The 19,233-nt window shown below is 35.3% G+C and overlaps 1 pseudogene; it reads left to right on the forward strand.

Annotated features, from left to right (window-relative positions):
• Window positions 1–9,908: 9,908 nt before the first annotated feature.
• LOC103236268 (small ribosomal subunit protein uS12-like) lies at window positions 9,909–10,337 on the forward strand (annotated as a pseudogene).
• Window positions 10,338–19,233: the final 8,896 nt, after the last annotated feature.

A 19,233-nucleotide genomic window follows, 5' to 3' on the forward strand; every position in this document is an offset into this window, starting at 1 on the left:
TCAGTGGTGCGATCTTGGCTCACTGCAACCCACACCTCTCAGAGTCAAGCAATTCTTGTGCCTCAGCCTACCAAGTAGCTGGGATTACAGGCATGTGCCACCATGCCACCATGCCCAGTTAATTTTTGTATTTTTAGTAAATATGGGGTTTTGCCACGTCTTAAACTTTTGGCCTCAAGTGATCCACCTTCCTAGGCCTCCCAAAGTGGGATTTAATACTTCTTTATCAACTGGCATTTGAATATATTCCTGACCATGACCACCACCGTAGTAACCTTGCTATACCTACCAGTGTTCTCCAGGTCCTGCCTTTAGGCTTTCCTTATGCCATCCTTGTTCTGACATTCAAAAATGAGACTTTCAAGTTTCACTACAATGATATCATCAGCTAATCTCTATCTCCAGATTAAATTTGCAATGTAGACTTTCAAAAATACTTCTGCAACATTCTTAAGAACTATCGAGCATGAAACATAATAACATTGCTTTTAAAATATTTTTCTTCTATTGTTGACCAATACAACTCAATTTAGAGGCTGTATGTGAATGTTAATGTTCACGATTTTGACATTTGGGAATTCTACTTAGAGTTTACACAAAATTAATCAGAAATTTTAAGAGCCTCAGCAAATAATATACTGTAATTGAGCCTTATATTATAGGCCTTCCAAGCTTGTGAGTAAGCAGGCCATGTTAACCTTTGTCTCCAACTTGTAATGTTCTGAATGTTCCACTGCAGAATTTTGGGAAGTCTAATACATTACAATAAATTTTCCCTAGATATTTTAAGAAGCCAGGATGCAATTCCATTGTCCACAGACCTGGCCAGTTTATGGATCATGTTTGCTGGTCCTCCATCAGGATTACATAGTTCAGGCCTGTCCAGCCCTCTAAGATGCTGCCTTGCAATAGCATTTCCTGTCTTTAACTCTTTACGTCACCACTGCAGTTACTATTGCTGTTGGAATTCCATCTCATCACTCTGCTGAACTGAGAGGAAAGTGTCATTATCTGTGATGGGTGATGGGAAAAGATCTCACTAAAAAGCAGTTCAAGCTTCAGCAATTTATAGTGAGTGCTACAGGTTTTGCCCTCTCAGCTACGGTGAACTAAGATGATATTCATAGACTGGACTTCAACAGACTCTCTCTCAGAGATAAAATCTGTCATAGAGATTTTATCATAATTACCATCTATCTGGTCATAATTATCAGAGATCTCACTGCCATTATTACTGCTACCAATTCGGATAAAATAGGAAATCCTCTAAAATTACAATTGAGGATATAACGTATGCCAGGAGTTTGCAATAAGGAGCCCACTCCAGTTTCTGCCTGTCCTTCATTGCTCCCCAGTGGATTCAAAGGATTGTTTGTTAGTTTTTTCCAGTGTTTACAATTTTTATTCATGGGAGGATAGGTCAATGGAAGATACGCTGTCATTTATGAAAGAGGATCATGCCCAGCCAATGGTTGTGCCATATTCTAGTTTATTGTGGAAAAAATTTCTTTAGACGTAATACTTTTATACAGATAGGAGACTTGTTTCCAAAACACTTTATATAAAGGAGCCTCAACCTTTTTTTAATTTCTATTCAATATGTTCTTTACATGTCATTAATCTTCAAAGCTAGTTGTATTCTTCTGCTATTAAGAACTATCCAAGTGTTTGTTTTTCTGACATAATTCTTGATACATACAGCATAAAAAAAGACATACAAACAAGGATTTTAAATGACTACTTAGAACTACAAACCTAGAATGTTTTATATCATCTATTTCAAACTCTGTAAAATAATGTCTGTATTTCATATCATTTCCTTTTGTATATGAATAGTATAATAAATAAATTGGTAAATACCAGCAGTACAATCTTAAGTTTTCCATTTTTCAGTTTTCTTTTTCAAATATTAAATATTTTAGACTATGCCTATTATTTCTTCCAGTTTAAAATTCTGTAAGTTTATCTTTTTATTTCTCTCCTTTTTATTTTCTTCTCTCCTGTCAAATTTTCCAGCCAATTTTTAATGCCACACTTCCTTCTTGCTTTGTCTTTTTGAACTAATTCCCTGTTTATAGCTTATAAAAACAACATAATATATACTTAATTCATTGGGTTGTGTGGGAATTTTTAAAATTCCATTATCTGTCCATGGGTGTGTATCACACAGCTCTCCCTTCAAGAAGGCCTACAATTTCAGGAAGACTCACAACCTCCTACCGGCACACCTTCAGATTCTCCATGGGGCTCATTCCGAGGCTTCATTTCCTCAAGGCTGCTGCAAGACAATGACTGAGTGTATCAGGGAGTACTACAGATGGAACATTTCAGCCCAATATGGCACTCCTTTAATGACAGACCATTCCTAAGCTCTCCCAATCAACTTTGTCAAAGCAGTTCTACAACACAAACTCTTCTGAGCTCATCCTCCTTTTTCACTTCTTGTCTTTCATAAGTGACATGTCTGCATTATGTTTTAAAGACTTTTTTCATCAGTCATGAGTCCTCTCTCCTTAACCTTCACAGGAATTTACCACAGTAATTCTCATTTATGTCTAATCATATCTTGAGATCTTCTTCTAAGATGCCATGAACAAAGTTGGTATTGAGAGTGGTTCAAGAAAATAAGTAAAAAATATAGATTTTAGAACTGGTTCACTTGCATCCTGGCTGGCAAGAAGAATCCAATCGTGAGTAAGCTGTGGGACACAAATAGTTTTGTGCAAAAATGGTGACCCAACTGCTAAATATTCCACTGGTAGTAACTTAGAGAAATGTCTATTGGAGGCAAACACCTTGCTGGTGTAATAATGTAGTCGTTTGTATAATGGGAGAAGGGGAATTGGGGAAATACTATAGGGACAGTGAATTTGACTATTCCTTAAGTCGTATTAGTACTGAACAGAGGGAAAATGATAAAGTGATAATATAAACATAGGGGTGTTGATAATGGAGAGGCTATGCTTGTGTAAAACATGGGGGTAAGAGAAATGTGAGAAATCTCTGTGTCTTCCTCTCCATTTTTCTGTGAAGCTAAAACTGGTCTCTAAGTGAAATCTATTAATAAAACATTGTTTTATATCTATTATAGTTGAATTATCTAGGATGACTATAGTAATTGAATTAAATCATTTATCAGATTTTCCCTTAATATGTTTTTTCACAGCCCTCATCCTCTCCAAAATATACACTGGTGTAAGACCATATAAGTTGATTGCTACTAAATGCTGGTTAAGAACACCAATTAAATAATATTTATTTATGAAAAATATTAGCTGGTGTATCATTAGCTTCTAATTCATTTTCAGTGACTACAATGATTGGAAATCACGTGGCTTGAAATGTATTTCCTTAGAATCTATTATTTTCTCAACTTCTGTTAACTATTCCAAATGAAGCTTTACTCAGATATATGAAATAACTATTATGCATGCCTGTTTCTCTTTCATGTAGAAGCACTATTTTTATTCAGATGCTTTCAGAAAGATTTGAGAAAATTAAAATATCACTAATGTAATTTTTGATAAAATTATTCTTTAGTATCATATGCTTTGTAGCCTTGGGACTGATGTTTTGGATCATTCAATCATTGTAAAAAGAAAATGTCTGACATATAACCAATCCTCAAAGCTAGACCTGCTGTCATAGAAAACCATAGTAGCTTTCTTCCTGTCAGAAAAAGTGTGACTGCGCACCTGTGGTCCCAACTTCTCAGGAATCTGAGGTGGGAAGATTGCTTGAGTCCTGGAGGTCAAGGTTTTAGTGAGCCATGATTGCTCCACTGCATTCCAACCTGGGTGACAGAACAAGAACCTGTCTCAGAAAACAAACACAAAATGAAAAAGCCTGAATTAATTTCCAATTCAAGTAAATATATGTCAATATGCATCCCATGAGGATAATTTCAGTTCTGAATTCTAATTCTAAGATACATAAATAGTTAGATAATAGCTGGATAGATGATATATAGATGCTTGAATAGATAATATATAGGGCTTTGTCGGGAGTTTTATGACTAATACTTTGCTGCTTTCATCCTTAGAAACAGTGCATTATTTGACAGAATGATGAACAAATAAAGGTCATCAAATGAAAATTATTGCTGTAAAAGTCAGAGGGTAATTATGAAAGGAACACAAGAAAAGAGACCCTGCACGACGGCCTCGCCCATACAAAAGGATACATAATGAGGTTCAAAATCTAACAATTGTTATCCTTACAATTATCTGTGCCCATTTACCATGTGAGAAGTCTTCCTGACCCTCCCCGCCAAGGGTACTCAGACCCCAATTTGATGATCATTGCTATACAAATATTTTATATGATTTGTTTATACTTAAACTCTTTTTGAGTGGTTTATATAATTGTTTGGAAGAAAATATTAAATATCACGTTGTATCATCTGATTTCTTTTTCACTTAAAGTTCAATTACCCAAAGATGTCATTAAAATTTAGTACAACAGGGAAGACACTTAAAGTATTTACATGAGCTCCCTCTTCCTCAACACACACAGGCCTTAATTTCCATTATCTTCTTCAATTTCAAATATATCTTTGGTATAGTTTCTATAATATATCAAATATACTCAGATCTGTTTATGGAATAATAGAACAAGGTATGATCTGCCATTACTCCAACTTTGATAAATGATTAATTTTATTCCATATAATAAGGCAGAGAAGAAGTAAACATAATTTAAATGTGTTTTAAATATCACTACACATGGCCAGCAATATATTTTTCAAATGCACAGCAAATAACTGTTTCATACTTCTTCTTTTAAAATTCCATAAAGAAAATATTTCCCTTAGAGTGTTTAAGATATAAAAGGTCTTCCCGAAGAAGCCATTCAGTTTGATTCACAATAGGAATAAAACATTTCAGATCAACGATCTACTTGAAATAGGATTTGTGAATTGTTTCCGAAGTCTGAATAGTTCTTTGGGAAAGGTTACACATAATGAGATTGAATAGTAATGAAAAAAAAAATGAGAGATAGAAAACTTATAAAAAAGCATAAGCAGCTGAGTCCTAGGTATTTGATGTTATAGCTGGGAGAACAATTTTTAGTTATGGTCAAAACTTTCCATGCGTTAGAGAATAATAATAGCAATGTTTACAAGCCCCTCCTAATGAAGTAGAATTTTAAAGAAATTATTTCTAGCTCCTGTTTTAACAAGGAAATTTTACAGATATTTAAGAAGTAGAGGTTAAAATAATTCCCCTACACAGGTTTCAGGTGTACTGAACACTATGTCAACGTTGCTGACTAGTTTCAGTGTGACTTTCAATAATTCATGTCCAAATCATTGTTTTTTTCAGGAAGCAGACTTGGTAAAGAAGCCTGTCCTATACCATTGCTGACTCACCTGTTCCTTTTTCTTTACCACCTGACAAGTATGTTTCTAATTGAGATGCATAGTAAAGTTTGCCTGTCCAGAAAAAGAAATGGAGAAAAATTGTTTATAGTTAATCTTATTTCAGTTTGACTGCTTAAAATCAAAATTAAATCCTCTTGAAGTCTGAATAAAGAAAAAAGAATACAGTCCCATTTTTCAAGCACCATATATTGAAGACTTATTTATAGCAAGAAATAGGTTACTATTTTCTGAAATAAATGCTTTTTATAATAGCCCAGTTTATTTTATATCACAGATGGATGGGTGAAAGAGCAATGCATTCTGTATAGAATGCTAATAAAACCATATTGAGCATGCTAAAATATTAACAAAAACTCACATACCTCTTCATTATTTACAATGTAAACATTGAAAAGTTGGAAAAAATGTATAAAAACTCATTGCCATGTGGTACAGGCTTTGGCATTTTTGATATTATTCATAGCTTAATGAACTGCTCCTAGTACTACACACTTTTTTCTGTTAACTGTCTTCTCTATTACATGCATAACCATCTTCACTCCCAAAACAGCATCCTTCTTAACATGCCTATAACTCTTGATGGCACCATCAACCTTGCAGTCACTGGGTCTCAAATCTTGATGTCATTTTTAACTGCCCTTTTTTTCCTTCTTTCTTTCTTTCTTTCTTTCTTTCTTTCTTTCTTTCTTTCTTTCTTTCTTTCTTTCTTTCTTTCTTTCTTTCTTTCTTTTTTGCCACTCACATAATAAGAAATCAGTGCTATATATTCCACTTCTATGATTTTCTTATAGATATCCCTTATTTTCCATTTTCACTGCTATCAGTCCAGTTTAGACTTTTATTAACTTTCACTTAACAAATTATGGCCGAGTAAAATCAGGCCTGCCACCTGTCTTATACATAATTTTTTATTGGTACACAGCCGTGCTTGTCCATTTGCATATCATCTATGGTGCTTTTACTCTTCAACAATACAGTTGAGTAGCTGTAACAAAGACCATATGGCCCACAAAGCCCACAATGTTTGCTATCTGGCCTCTCACAGAAAACATTTGTCATCCTCTGACCTAAAACATTGTTATAGGAATTCTTAATGGTCTCGTTATCTCCAGACTCGTTTAACGTTAATCCTCACATCAATCTGTCTATTGGATCTTTTTGAAACATCAACATTCATGAAAGTCTCATGCTCAAATCCGTCAAAGCCTCATGCTTACTCATACACTAACACACATAATTCTGAGCCTAGTAAAAGTCCTACCTGTGCCTATATGAACTGATAGGGACTTTGTTTCCTGGGTATATACGGCCTTGAACTTCCCAGTTCAACTTGGAAAATCCATCTTTGTGCTATAGAAATACTGATGATGGTAATTAGAGTCTAAAATGATACCTACTCCTGGACTCTTTTGCCAATACATCCAGCCATATGCAAACTTGCATACTTTCCTCAGAAGATTTTCCATTTGCTATAGCCATTTGTCATCCACTCTCACTACACTGCAAGCTTATTGAAGAATAAAACTTTGGCCTACTTCATCTGCTGTTAATTCTGATTTGGTTCCTTGCATTTATTTATTTAACAGACATCTGTTTTATAACCTATACATCCTCAGCACTGCGCTGATAAAGAAGGATGCAAAGAAAATATAGTTGCTGCCCTCAAGGAGTTGACTTAAGACTTTTAAAAGTAAACAATATAGTATAATGACATTAATGTAAAGGTATACCCAAAAGGAATTTAAGACTGCTACTGAAGTCAGACTGGAAGATAAGGGAAGGAGCCTCAGTGCAGTTGGCAACTCAGTGGTATTGGGTAGGAGCTAGCCCAAGTGCAACATGATTGAGGAACATTTTAAGCAAAGAAAAAGGTATCAGTCAGGTGCAGTGGCTCATGCCTGTAATCCCAGAACGTTAGGAGGCCAAGTGGGGAGGATCACCTTAGGTCAGGTGTTCAAGGCCAGCTTGTCCAACAAGTTGAAACTCTGTCTCTGCTAAAAATACAAAAATTAGCTGGGCATGCTGGGAGGTGCCTGTAGTCCCAGCTACTTGGGATACTGAGGCATGAGAATCACTCGAACCTGGGAGTCGGAGGTTGCAGTGAGCAGCTGAGTTACTGCACGCCAGCCTGAGAGACAGAGTGAGACTCTTGTCTCAAATAAAAAAAAAAAAAAAAAAAAAAAAAAAAAAAAGTAATGGAGATAGGATTTTCTACAAATATGTAGATAGATTATAAAATAAAAAATAAACAATAAAAAACCTCAGATAGTTCACCATTTCTCACAGAACCATTAGAAGTTCTATGAGGCCACGTGTGTTCCACTTCGTTCTGCATCTCATCCGTCATCACGCTTCCCCAGTCTAATTTTCTTCCAGCAACTCTGTCTTTTGAACTGCTCTCACTGTGCTTTATCTGGCCTGACAGGCTTTCCACTTGCAGTTCCCCACCTGGAACTCTCCCTTTTCTACCTTATAAACCAGTTAACTCAATGCTCATACTTCAGATCTCCTCAAGTTTCCCTTCCTCTGAAAAGCCTTTCCTGATTTCCCTGATTAAGCTAAACGTTCCATTAAATGTGTTCCTGGAATTTAATACCTCTCTTTGTAAGCTCTCAACATAGCTGGACTTTCATGGTTTTGGTTTTGGTTTCATTTTGTTTGTTTTTTTATTATTTGTTTAATATCTCTCTCATAACCTAGAGCAAAATATCCAGGAATGCATGAAGTGTTACCGCTGTATCCTCAGTGCGGAAAACAATTGTTCTCTGAATGTCTTAGAACACATTAAGAAAACTGTACAATGTTTACTTAATAGAATAATTAATTACCTGTAATTAATAAATAGAGGAGGACGAAGTGAAAAATATTTTAAGATTTATGACTTGGCACTGAGCACATGGTTGAATGTTTATTATGTAGCAAACACAACAGCCTAGGGAAATATGAGGGATATGATTACTTTTGATTTTTGACATGATATTTTTTACATGCAAGATGAATTAGAATGTTAGTCTGGAGGTTAGAAGAAAAAGTCTGAGTTAGCAATAGGTATTTTGAATCTCTCATTGCAGTTAGCGAGATAACCCAAGCAGAATATATCTAATTAAATAGGAAGTTTAAGAAGGGCACCCTGAGGAATAACTGTGTAATGGAAAGGCAGTTTAGTAAGCAAGCTCTATGAAATATTTTTTGGTTTTTTTTGGTTTTTTTGGCAGAGTCTCGCTTTGTCACCAGGCTGGAGTGCAGTGGTATAATCTTGGTTCACTACAACTTCCGCCTCCCAGGTTCAAGAGACTGTCCTGCCTCAGCCTTCCAAGTAGCTGGGACTACAGGCACATGCCACGATGCCTGGCTGATTTTTGTATTTTTAGTAAAGATGGGGTTTCACCATGTTGGCCAGGCTGGTCTTGAACTCCTGACCTCAAGTGATCCACCTGCCTTGGCCTCCCAAAGTGCTGGGATTACAGGCGTGAGCTACCACACCCAGGCTATAAGACAGACTTGACGGCACAGAGTAGTGGAAAGAAAATCAATAAATAGTATTTAAAAACCAGTAGGGGAACAAGTTTTGAAAAGGAGGAAACTTTACTGATGGACACTGGAGTGCTTCAAATCTAACCAAACTCACCAATGAGTTACATATTTCAAAGAGCATATAGATGGAGAAAAACAAGGTTGCATTCATGAGTAGTACATATTTCTTCCATGTCTTTAAGACTCTAGAACTTTTCCTCCTGGGAAAGTTCTTTCAGTGTAGGAATGGGAGTGTCATATAGATTTGAGAGTTGGCTAGGACACAATGAATTTGTACTAGAAAGATCCAAGCTTTTTACCTTCTACCTGTGTGACTCAGATTATTTCTATTTCTTCTGGTTCTTCAACAGAATATTGGAGATAATAGTACATATTTTCCAGAGTTACTGGGTTTAAGGAAAATATAAATAAAGAGATTTCATTTTTTCTCTACATTATATTTTTGTAGAAACAGTCTATTTTAATGCTAGTTTGAAGATTACGAAAGGTAAAAATTCTGGCCTTTTTCCTTACAATAACATCCCGAAAACTATTCAAAGTACTTTTTTACAGAAAATGCAATAGTAATGCATTCCACAAAAATTACAGAGTCTTAGCAAAATCTATGTGACAAAGTAAGAGAACTCAGAAAATTGTTTTATAAATCTCTCCACCTGCAACAATGTAAACAAATCTTATAAACAGAATCCATGTTCAAATTAAATTCTGGATATTTAATTACCCATAGACATCCTAAAATGGGTAAACAATTGTCATCATGTAGCCCTATGTAAATAACTGTTAATATTGTTCATAAATAGGTTGGCAATACAAAGTAAAATAAAACTCAAATTCAAGGGTGGATGAGAATTCTATTAGCATTAAAATATTTCTATGGTAAAGTGTTTTATCCACTTCAGAATCATCCAAAACACAATGTGCTCTTAATGAATAAATAATTTCTAAAAAGTTTAAAAGTCTCTCTTTTGCTGAGGCCCCTGGCACTGGCAGGATGGGCAAGTGCCATGTACTTCGTACTGCTAGGAAGCTCTGTAGTCACCGAAGAGACCAGAAGAGGCATGATAAACACCAAGAAAGTCCATTTAGGCACAGCCCTGAAGGCCAACTCTTTTGGAGGTGCTTCTCCCGCAGAAGGAATTGTGCTGGAAAAAGTGGGAGTTGAAGCCAAACAGCCAAATTCTGCCATTAGGAAGTGTGTCAGGGTCCAGCGCATCAAGAATGGCAAGAAAATCAGAGCCTTTATACCCAATGATGGTTGCTTGAACTTCATTGAGGAAAACGGTGAAGTTCTGGTTGCTGGATTTGGTATAAAAAGTCATGCTCTTGGTGATATTCCTGGAGTCTGCTTTCAGGTTGTCAAAGTAGCCAATATTCTCTTTTGGCCCTACACAAAGGCAAGAAGGAAAGACCAAGATCATAAATTTTAATGGTGAAAACACCATAGTAATAAATTTTCATATGCAAAAAATAAAAGTAAAAATAAAAATAAAAATGGTTCTGCTCCAAATAAGTTTTTTTGTCAACACAGCATTTAGGGGGTCAGTTCTTTCTTAATTGGTATGATGTGCTATCCAACGACTAATTTAAAGAACTTAATCAAATGATCATTGTCGCTATGCTATGGAGTATGAGATAAATATGTTGTCAGAAGATCTATCTTGTCTTTTCTTTAAAACTAAATTTTCCATTAGAATGCTATATGCTCCCATATTTTATTTTATTCTAGTATTTACTTATTTGATTGCATACATAACATTATCTGAAATCCTTTCTTAATATATGGTATATAATAATTATTTACAAACACATGTTAAACTGGTTAAGGTCAGGTATAAAAATTTGTCAAAAGCTTGAAACTGTTCTTTTCACACCGTATTTCTATCACAATAAGTGAAATGATAAAGGTTTTTTAAATAAAATATTAAATTGTCTAGAAAAAGGGTGTATCAAAAATATTTAAACTGTCTTAAATTTTAGTTCCAAGCTTTGATAAAATTCAAGTAGTTCCTAAATGCCTTTTTGCTATTATAATTCAAGGCCCAATGTTATACCTACTAATAAAAATATAAATTTGAGTTTATAGTAATTTTAATAGGTATTTATATATCAAATAAAGATACAAGTTTTATTTTACTCGAGATATCTTTTTATTCAAATTATATCTTTAATCTCTGTAAATTCTATAGGAGAAAATAAGAGAAAATATTCTTCACCAATATCAGAAATAGTCTATAGAAGATAATTTACTTTTTGAAGGTAGCAAACCTGGGGTGTCTTCTCATGAAATAATAGAGTGACAATTTCTCTATGTAATCTGATTAATATTATTAGTCAAAATAGATGGGTCAGAACTTTATCCTATTGCCACTGTTTTATTGTTCAGACTAACTAGAATATTCATTTCTATCTTGTCAGTAGATCATTTGCAAAAAAGTGAAAGTACCTTAAAGAGATCTATATAATTGAATATATTCACTTTATATCTTTTACCTATTAAACATGTGAAAAAGGAAGTGTACTAAGATCATAAAATTAAGCAAAGATAAGAATGGAATTATTAAAAATGCATATAGTCATTTTGATTTGAGAGTATGTGGCTAAAATAATCTAAATTTCAGGCTTTTGAGGAATCATACATTGATTAAGCTTTTGGAAGATTTACCTTAGGGGAGTTTAATGGAAAGACATAATGGGGAAATAGTCATGTTTAAAATCAAACATTCCTTTGATTAGAGGGTGAATATTGCCAAAAGTAATGAAAGCTGACCAGTTTTTATGTATGAAGCACTTTTCACCCACACAGAAACCAAAAAGAAGAGGTAAGTGCATATATATATATATGAGATATTCAAAATTACTTTATTCGGATTTGAAATTAAGGTCATTTTAGTGTTCCATGCTACAAGTGCTAAATAACTGCATAGCAACAGAATAGTCTTTGGAATGTTTCAGTATTTCCAATACAGACATTAGCAAAATATCAGATGTCATCACCTTTAAACAAGACATGAAATAAACAAGTTAAAGACCTTCAATATGGTGGCTAATTGCTATATGTGAGTTCTATACCAAACAAACAGGTCCCTAAGGATCCTAAAGAGACTTGTGTCACAGTCTGACAAATTATCGTTATATTAAAAAACATTAAGAACACATTCTCTCCAAAATAAAGTTTGCATTTAGGCACCATCAGCAGGGCTTAATTAGAAAACATGAGTAATTGAACATGATGCTGATCTCTTTGAGCAACAAACCTAAAAGTCATGCAGAAGCAAATTCTTGTTAGACAAAAGGTCATGAGGTACTGAATCATTCTCCAATGTTTTCCTGTCTCTGCTGGCAACATTTTCAGTGATAATTCAAATGAATACGTTCTGAGGAAATACTATAAATGTAAGTCTTCAGTTAAAATAGGAAAAAATATCAAATAAATAAAACAAAAACTCTTGCAATCTCTACATAAAGCCACATTTCTACAAATGTAATAGAGAAACAGGGAGAGAGAAAAGGTATAGATTAGAAATACGTTAGTGTATTGCAGTCTTCATAGAATTAATCATTCTGGCAATGGTATTAAAAGCCAAGTTTACAAATACTCTCTACTGAAGCACAGTTTGAATTTATGTGCCTGTTTCTCATTTTATGTAAGTCCCTCCCTAGTTGTGTGCTAAGAGAGCATATGCTAAATGCTTACCTAAAATCCTCAGTGGCTATTCCAGGTTCAATGTGTTAACTTGAGGTTATTAAAAATATATCTGTTGGTAAGCAGTGTTTAAATTAACTAAAACAGTTTAGGCACACATGTACAAAATCCAAATAGCTAAAACAAAATGAAAACACAAAAGCAAAAGTGTTGAAATAAAAAAGCCAACTCTGTAAAATATTTAAAGAGGTGTATTCTGAGTCAAATATTAGTACTCATGGCCTGGGGTACAGTCTCAAGAGGTCCTGAGAACATGTGCCCAAGGTGGTCAGGCTAAAACTTGGTTTTATATATTTTAGGGAGACAGAAGCTGTAGGTAAAGGCATAAAACATATAAGGTATTCATTGGTTTGACTTGGAAAGGTGGAACATCTTGAAGAAGAGAGGTAGAGGGAGTACTTACAGGTATTAGGTGGATTCAAAGATGTTCTGATTGTCTTGAAAGAGTTAAGCTTTGCCTAAAGTTGAAGACACCAGAAAGAAATGCTTGAGCTAAGGGGAGTTGTGGAAGCCAAGGTTCTTGTTATGTAGATGAAGCCTCTAAGTAGCAGGCTTCAGAGAGAGTAGACGGTAAATGTCTCTTTTCAAACCTTAAAAGGTGTCAGATTTTTAAGATCTGAATCCAGAAAAGACTTAAAAATGGAAGGAGATTCTCCACAGAACGCAGATTTCCCCAACAAGAGACATCTTGTCAGGCCCATTTTAAAATATCTCAATTAAATACATTTTGGAGTAAAATGCCTTGATTTCTTTCAGGGTCATGTGATAACATACCAGAGTCAGGTTGGAATTTGGTATTTTATTGCTATAGAGTCTGTTTTGTCAGTTTTATGGTCTCTATTTTAATGTTAATCATCAGTTGTGCCAAAACCCCAAAGGGAGGGGGCTTAATGAGGCTTGTCCAACTTCCATTTCCTGCTACAGCCTGAACTAGTTTTTCAGTTTTGGGGGGGAATCCCCTTTGGCAAGAGAAAGGAGTCCCTTCAGTCAATTGGGGGATTATAATTTTATTCTTGGTTTACAGTGTTTATCTAGTTTTTACTGATTCTCCTGGAGCCATACCCAACACTACTATTTCTATGTCTTTCATTTTTGTTATCTTTCTCTATTATGGACCATGTATCATTTATTTGGATTCCCTGTTTGTTCAGGCTAACTACCCAAAGGGGTCCCCCCCTTTCTGTTTTATTATTTTATCTACCGTAAAGAGGAATTGGAACATTGTCTGTAAAAGCTACAGCTCCTGCTCCTGCTCTTGCCGACTTTGCAAAGTCTTCTTTGCCCTCTACATAACCTTCCATTATATTGCTCTCTGCTCTTCTCAATTTGCTTCTCTGTCCATATATTGTTCTATGCCTCAGGACTTCCAGACCTGAAGGAGACATCAGAGTACACCTTAAAAACCCTGAACTAAGTGAGACTCTGACCACCCAGTGGGTTCACCTTGCCCACTGCCTAGACAAAGCTGATTTATCAAGACAGGGGAATTGTAATAGAGAAAGAGTAAATCACTCAGAGCCAGCTGTGCAGGAGACTAGAGTTTTATTATTACTCAAATCAGTCTCCCTGAGCATTAGGGGATCAGAGATTTTAGGGACAACTTGGTGGGTAGGGGGATGCCAGTGAGCCAACAGTGCTGATTGGTTAGGTAGGAGATGAAATCATGGGAAGTTGAAGCTGTCCTCTTTTGTTGAGTCAGTTCCTGAGTGGGGCAGCAAGATCAGATGAGCTAGTTTATCCATCTGGGTAGTGTCAGCTGATCCATCAAGTGCAGGGTCTGCAAAATATCTCAAGCACTGATCTTAGGAGCAGTTTAGAGAGGGCCAGATTCTTGTAGCCTCCAGACGCATGACTTCTAAACCATCACTTCTAACCTTGTGGCTAATTTGTTAGTCCTACAAAGGCAGTCTGCCCTCCAGGCAAGAAGGAGGTTTGTTTTGGGAAAGGGCTGTTATCAGCTTTGTTTTAAACTATAAATTAAGTTCCTCCCAAAGTTAGTTTGGCCTACGCCCAGGAAGGAACAAGGACAGCTTAAAGGTTAGAAAGAAGGTGGAGTCAGTAAGGTTAGATCTCTTTCACTGTCTCAGTCTTAATTTTGCAAAGGCAGTTTCAAGATCACTGAGCAGTTTTTAATTCTCAGTGCAATAGTTCAAATTTCAGATTCTGCGACCAGACTGCCCGAGATTCCAGTCTTAAGTCCACTGCCTCCCTACCAAAAGGACCTTCAGTGTTTCATTTTATCTCTCTGTGCCTCCATTTTTTCACCTGTAAATGGGACAATATTTATCTTGAGCTTTTCAGAAATAATAAATGTACTAATTATGTAAAGTGCTCAGAAAAATGTTGCCTTTAAAACTGCGAATATTGTAACTGAGGCAATTATGACAGTGGAAGAGATCTGACCTAACTGACTCCATCTTATTTCTAACCTCCAAGCTGCTCTTGTTCATTCCTGGGAGCAGGCTGAAGTAATTTTGGGAGGAACTTAGTTTATGGTTTAACTTTTAAAACAAAGACATGAACACCCCTTTCCCAAAACAAACCCCATTCCTGCCTAGGGTCTAGATTGCCTTTGCAGGACTAACAAATTAGTCACAAGATTAGAAATTATGGTTTAGGAGTCATGCAGCTGGAGGCTGCAAGATTCTATACCTCCCCAAATTGCTCCTGGGGATACCATCACTGTTTTAAAACATAAGATGAGTTCCTGAGATATTTTGCAGACCCTGCCCTTGATGCATAAGCTGGTGCCACCCAGATTGTTAAACTGGCTCATCTGACTTTGTGGACCCCACCAAGTTTTTAGTGCAAGAGGACAACTTTGACTCCCTGTAATTTCATGTCTGACCTGACCAATCAAAACTCCCAATTCACTGGCTGTCCCCCTACCAACCAAATTATCCTAAAAAACTCTGATCCTCAAATGCTCGGAGATACTGATTTGAGTAGTAATAAAACTCTGGTCTCCCACACAGCCTGTTCTGCATGAATTACTCCTTCTCAATTGCAATTCCCCCATCTTGATAAGTCAGTAATAAGCATCATATCAATTGTTAACTATCAGTGTTGTTATTATTATTATTACTATTATTACTAGTATTGTAACTAAACATAGGCTCTACTGCTTGCTGTTTGCAAAGCCAATAAAAGGGATGAGATTTGGTGAAAGGAAATTGACTTTATTCCAGAGCTAGCAGTGAGGAAATGGTCAAGGCTAGTACCTTAAAGAAACCATTTCAAACTTTAGACTGGGGCAAGGGGCTTACAAAGGGAACTTGGAATGGGAGGCATGTGGAAATAGTCCTGAATACAAGGTCTGTGTGCTCTGTTCTGGTGGCTTTCTTGAGTTGTGCTCCACCTGGAGTGCAGGCTGGCATTATCTCAACCATGACCAGGTTGTTGACTAACCACTTTGAGGTAATCTCTGGAATTTTGCAGCTGGGTCTCCCCGCCTGGTCTGTCTCACGATTAGCCCCTGGAACTTCTAAGTAAGCACATAGTTAAGTGTGCATGGTATAAGTTTAACAAGCATACAGTTACATAAATGTACATGGTGTAAGGGGGTTGTAGGATGGAAAAAGGAGGAAATAAAGGGCTTTCAGATACTTTTCAAGGCTACGTTCTCAGATTAAGAAGGGAAATCAAGCTCTAAATGCATTTCTAGGTGGTGTACCCAGTTACGGTATTAGTGAGAGAAAGACAGATGTTAATCTTTTATTTTCTACTAATTCAATGAACAATTTTACAAAATTGCAAACTTTTTGTAGTTTTTTTTTTACTTTTAAGGAAAGAATTACCAGTTAATATACAAGACCTTTCCTAACACTAAAAATAAGAATTTCAAACTGAAGCAAAGCTGTCCTTAAAATATTTAAAATGAAGAGCATTTAAGGCTGCTTTATTTCTACATTACATATTATTATAAGACAACGTCTTAGATGCCATAGAATAATATATTAAAATTTTTATTACCTGTATATTTTATAATGTGATTTCATTTTAAAATGAAACCCATTTATGTTAATGGGTTTTTCCCACATTATTTTTTTTCTGACATTATTATTGATATATGCATTTTTTTTTTTACCTTGAATCACTATTTACAATCATTTCTAGGAAGAAAAAAATGTCAAAATGTGTTGTTTCTTTATAATGAATTCTGTGTGAATAGATGCATCTGAGATTTTTTTCTCATTTCAATTCATTCCTCATGTAATATTACATAGCCTGGAGTATAAACAAAAGCTAAAAATAAAAGCACATATTTCTTAGCTTGTAACAGCTATGATATGCTTCCTGTAAAGAAGAAATAACCTAACCAAAATAGCAGTTTCAAAAAACACCTCTTCAAAGAGAAATTGTTTAGAAAAAGTATGATCTTAAATTTGGAGAAGAGCTGAGATGTCAAATAGTTAAGTTTTTACCTAAAGAATCAAATGCCTATGAAACATCAATTTTTCTAATCATCATTAATCTTTAACTAACAAGTACCTGGGGTGCAAGCTTGTTACTTAACAAGGCATCTCATTCCTTTGCATTTCTGAAACACTCAAATTGAGTCACAAGTAGCCTCCATGTCATTTCCCTTCAGAAGTCCTGCCTCTACCCTCTATTTTGTAAGAAATAAGTGCACTATCTTGAGATATTCCTTATGACGTAATTCGTAGCTTCTAACTGTCCTAATTGCTCTTCCCTAGTCATTCTTCTTTGCCAGTTTTCCTCTGAAAATCTCAGGCAATTTCACAGTCTTTTCTTGTTTCCTTTCTAACATAAAATACACAAATGTAAATTTAATGAAGCACATAGTTGAAAATCAGAGGACTGCATTTTTCTTTCCTTTTATATAATAACTTTTATTCTGCTTCTTCAAAAAATATCTTAGAACATAGTAGCAACAAAAACATACATTTAGTCCAAAAATGAGAATGACCTGATTCAGGTCAATTAAATTCAAATGCCTGCCATCAATCCCTTTGCTTTCCATTTTATCATCAAGCATTATGTTACTGATTTTAATGTCCAGTTAGCTACTTATCTATTTTTATTTGTTGCCAAAATTAATTTTTTGGGTTTCTATTATGGGGTAAATCTATTCTATAAAGAGCTGAGAAAGTGTTTGCCTTGATTGTAAAATTAGGAGATAAAAAATCAACCTCTTTAAACATATTTCCAAACTCACCAATGAGTATAAAACATGAAATAAAGTTCTCTCTTCCAGTTTGTGAGAAATCAAACACATATATTCTCAAAGATAATTAGAAACAAAGCTGGTCTCCACAGTTTACCTCTGAATGAATAGGCACATACCTGGTGCTTTTATTTATTCCTGGAGAAATCCCACCTGTAGATTGTATAACTACAGGAATAGATATTTGGAAGAAGTTGTCACAAAGAATGCCTCACTCAGGATTGCAGGTGACTCCTTTACAGCTGGGGTAGCATGGTAGAATTTTCATCTATATGTGGGAGTTGGAGGTGGAAGTTGAAGAATGATGATAAATAAGAATAAAAGAGAAATGGAAACATACTTTCGTGGAATTTAAAATAACTCATGCTCTAGTCAAGTTTGTTTTATAAATATTGAACGAAATTCCAAAAATCTATAACGAAATTGCTGTTAGCAATAGAGCCGGTAGGGAGGTGGGGAAACAGGGCATGCTCTGTTTGAATAAAGTTAATATAAGTGAATAATAAATTATGGGAAGAGAAATAGGCACACTAGTAATTTTGCATCTTGAAGAACATGTTTTATACATTTATGAAAATTCTCCCATAAATTAAGTAATGTATTAAAGAATGCAAGGAAAGGCAAACATTTTATTCAAACCAGTTGTGTTTTATTTCCCAGTTTTATTATATACCATGGAAAATTGATTTAAAATTCCTAACTAAACTCTGACTTGCATCAGAAAATAATCTTCAATTCCACTTTTAAATTTACTTTTAAAGAGGAAACTGTGTATTTTACTGAAATCTTGCATTAATAAGATAACTTTGCTTTTATATAACACTTTGGCCAGAAATCCTGAGTTTTATTCTATGTATTTGCTTACATTTATGTGATGCACCTTAGCAATAAATCTGCGACAATTTAGGCAATGCTGGTAAAGAAGATCTTTAGTTAAACCATACCAAAGACCTGCGAAGGATTGTAACACCACGTGCTGGCAGTTCCAAGTGAATTAGGCAAACTCTAATTTTACTAACTCGAAGATTATCAGGTATGTACTTGAGATAACTGTCACGTGCAACTTGAAGATAATCCCAAGATTTAGTCTGGGACTTTTGTTACTGGAAAGGTGTCCCCATCCAGACCCTAAAAGAAGGTTCTTGGATCTTTCCCAAGAAAGAATTCAAGGCAGGTCCATAGAATAAAGTGAAGACAAGTTTATTGGAAAAGTAAAGCAATAAAATAATGGCTACCCCATCGACAGAGCAGCCCTATGGGCTTCTGGTTGCCCATTTTTATGGTTATTTCTTGATTACACACTAAACAAGGGATGGATTATTCATGCCTCCCATTGTAGATCATATCGGGTAACTTCCTAACATTGCCATGGCATTTGTAAACTGTCATGGTGCTGGTGGGCGTGTAGCAGTGAGGATGACCAGA

The sequence above is a fragment of the Chlorocebus sabaeus genome, chromosome 7, assembly GCF_047675955.1.
Source record: "Chlorocebus sabaeus isolate Y175 chromosome 7, mChlSab1.0.hap1, whole genome shotgun sequence".
In the NCBI taxonomy this organism is placed as follows: Eukaryota; Metazoa; Chordata; class Mammalia; order Primates; family Cercopithecidae; genus Chlorocebus; species Chlorocebus sabaeus.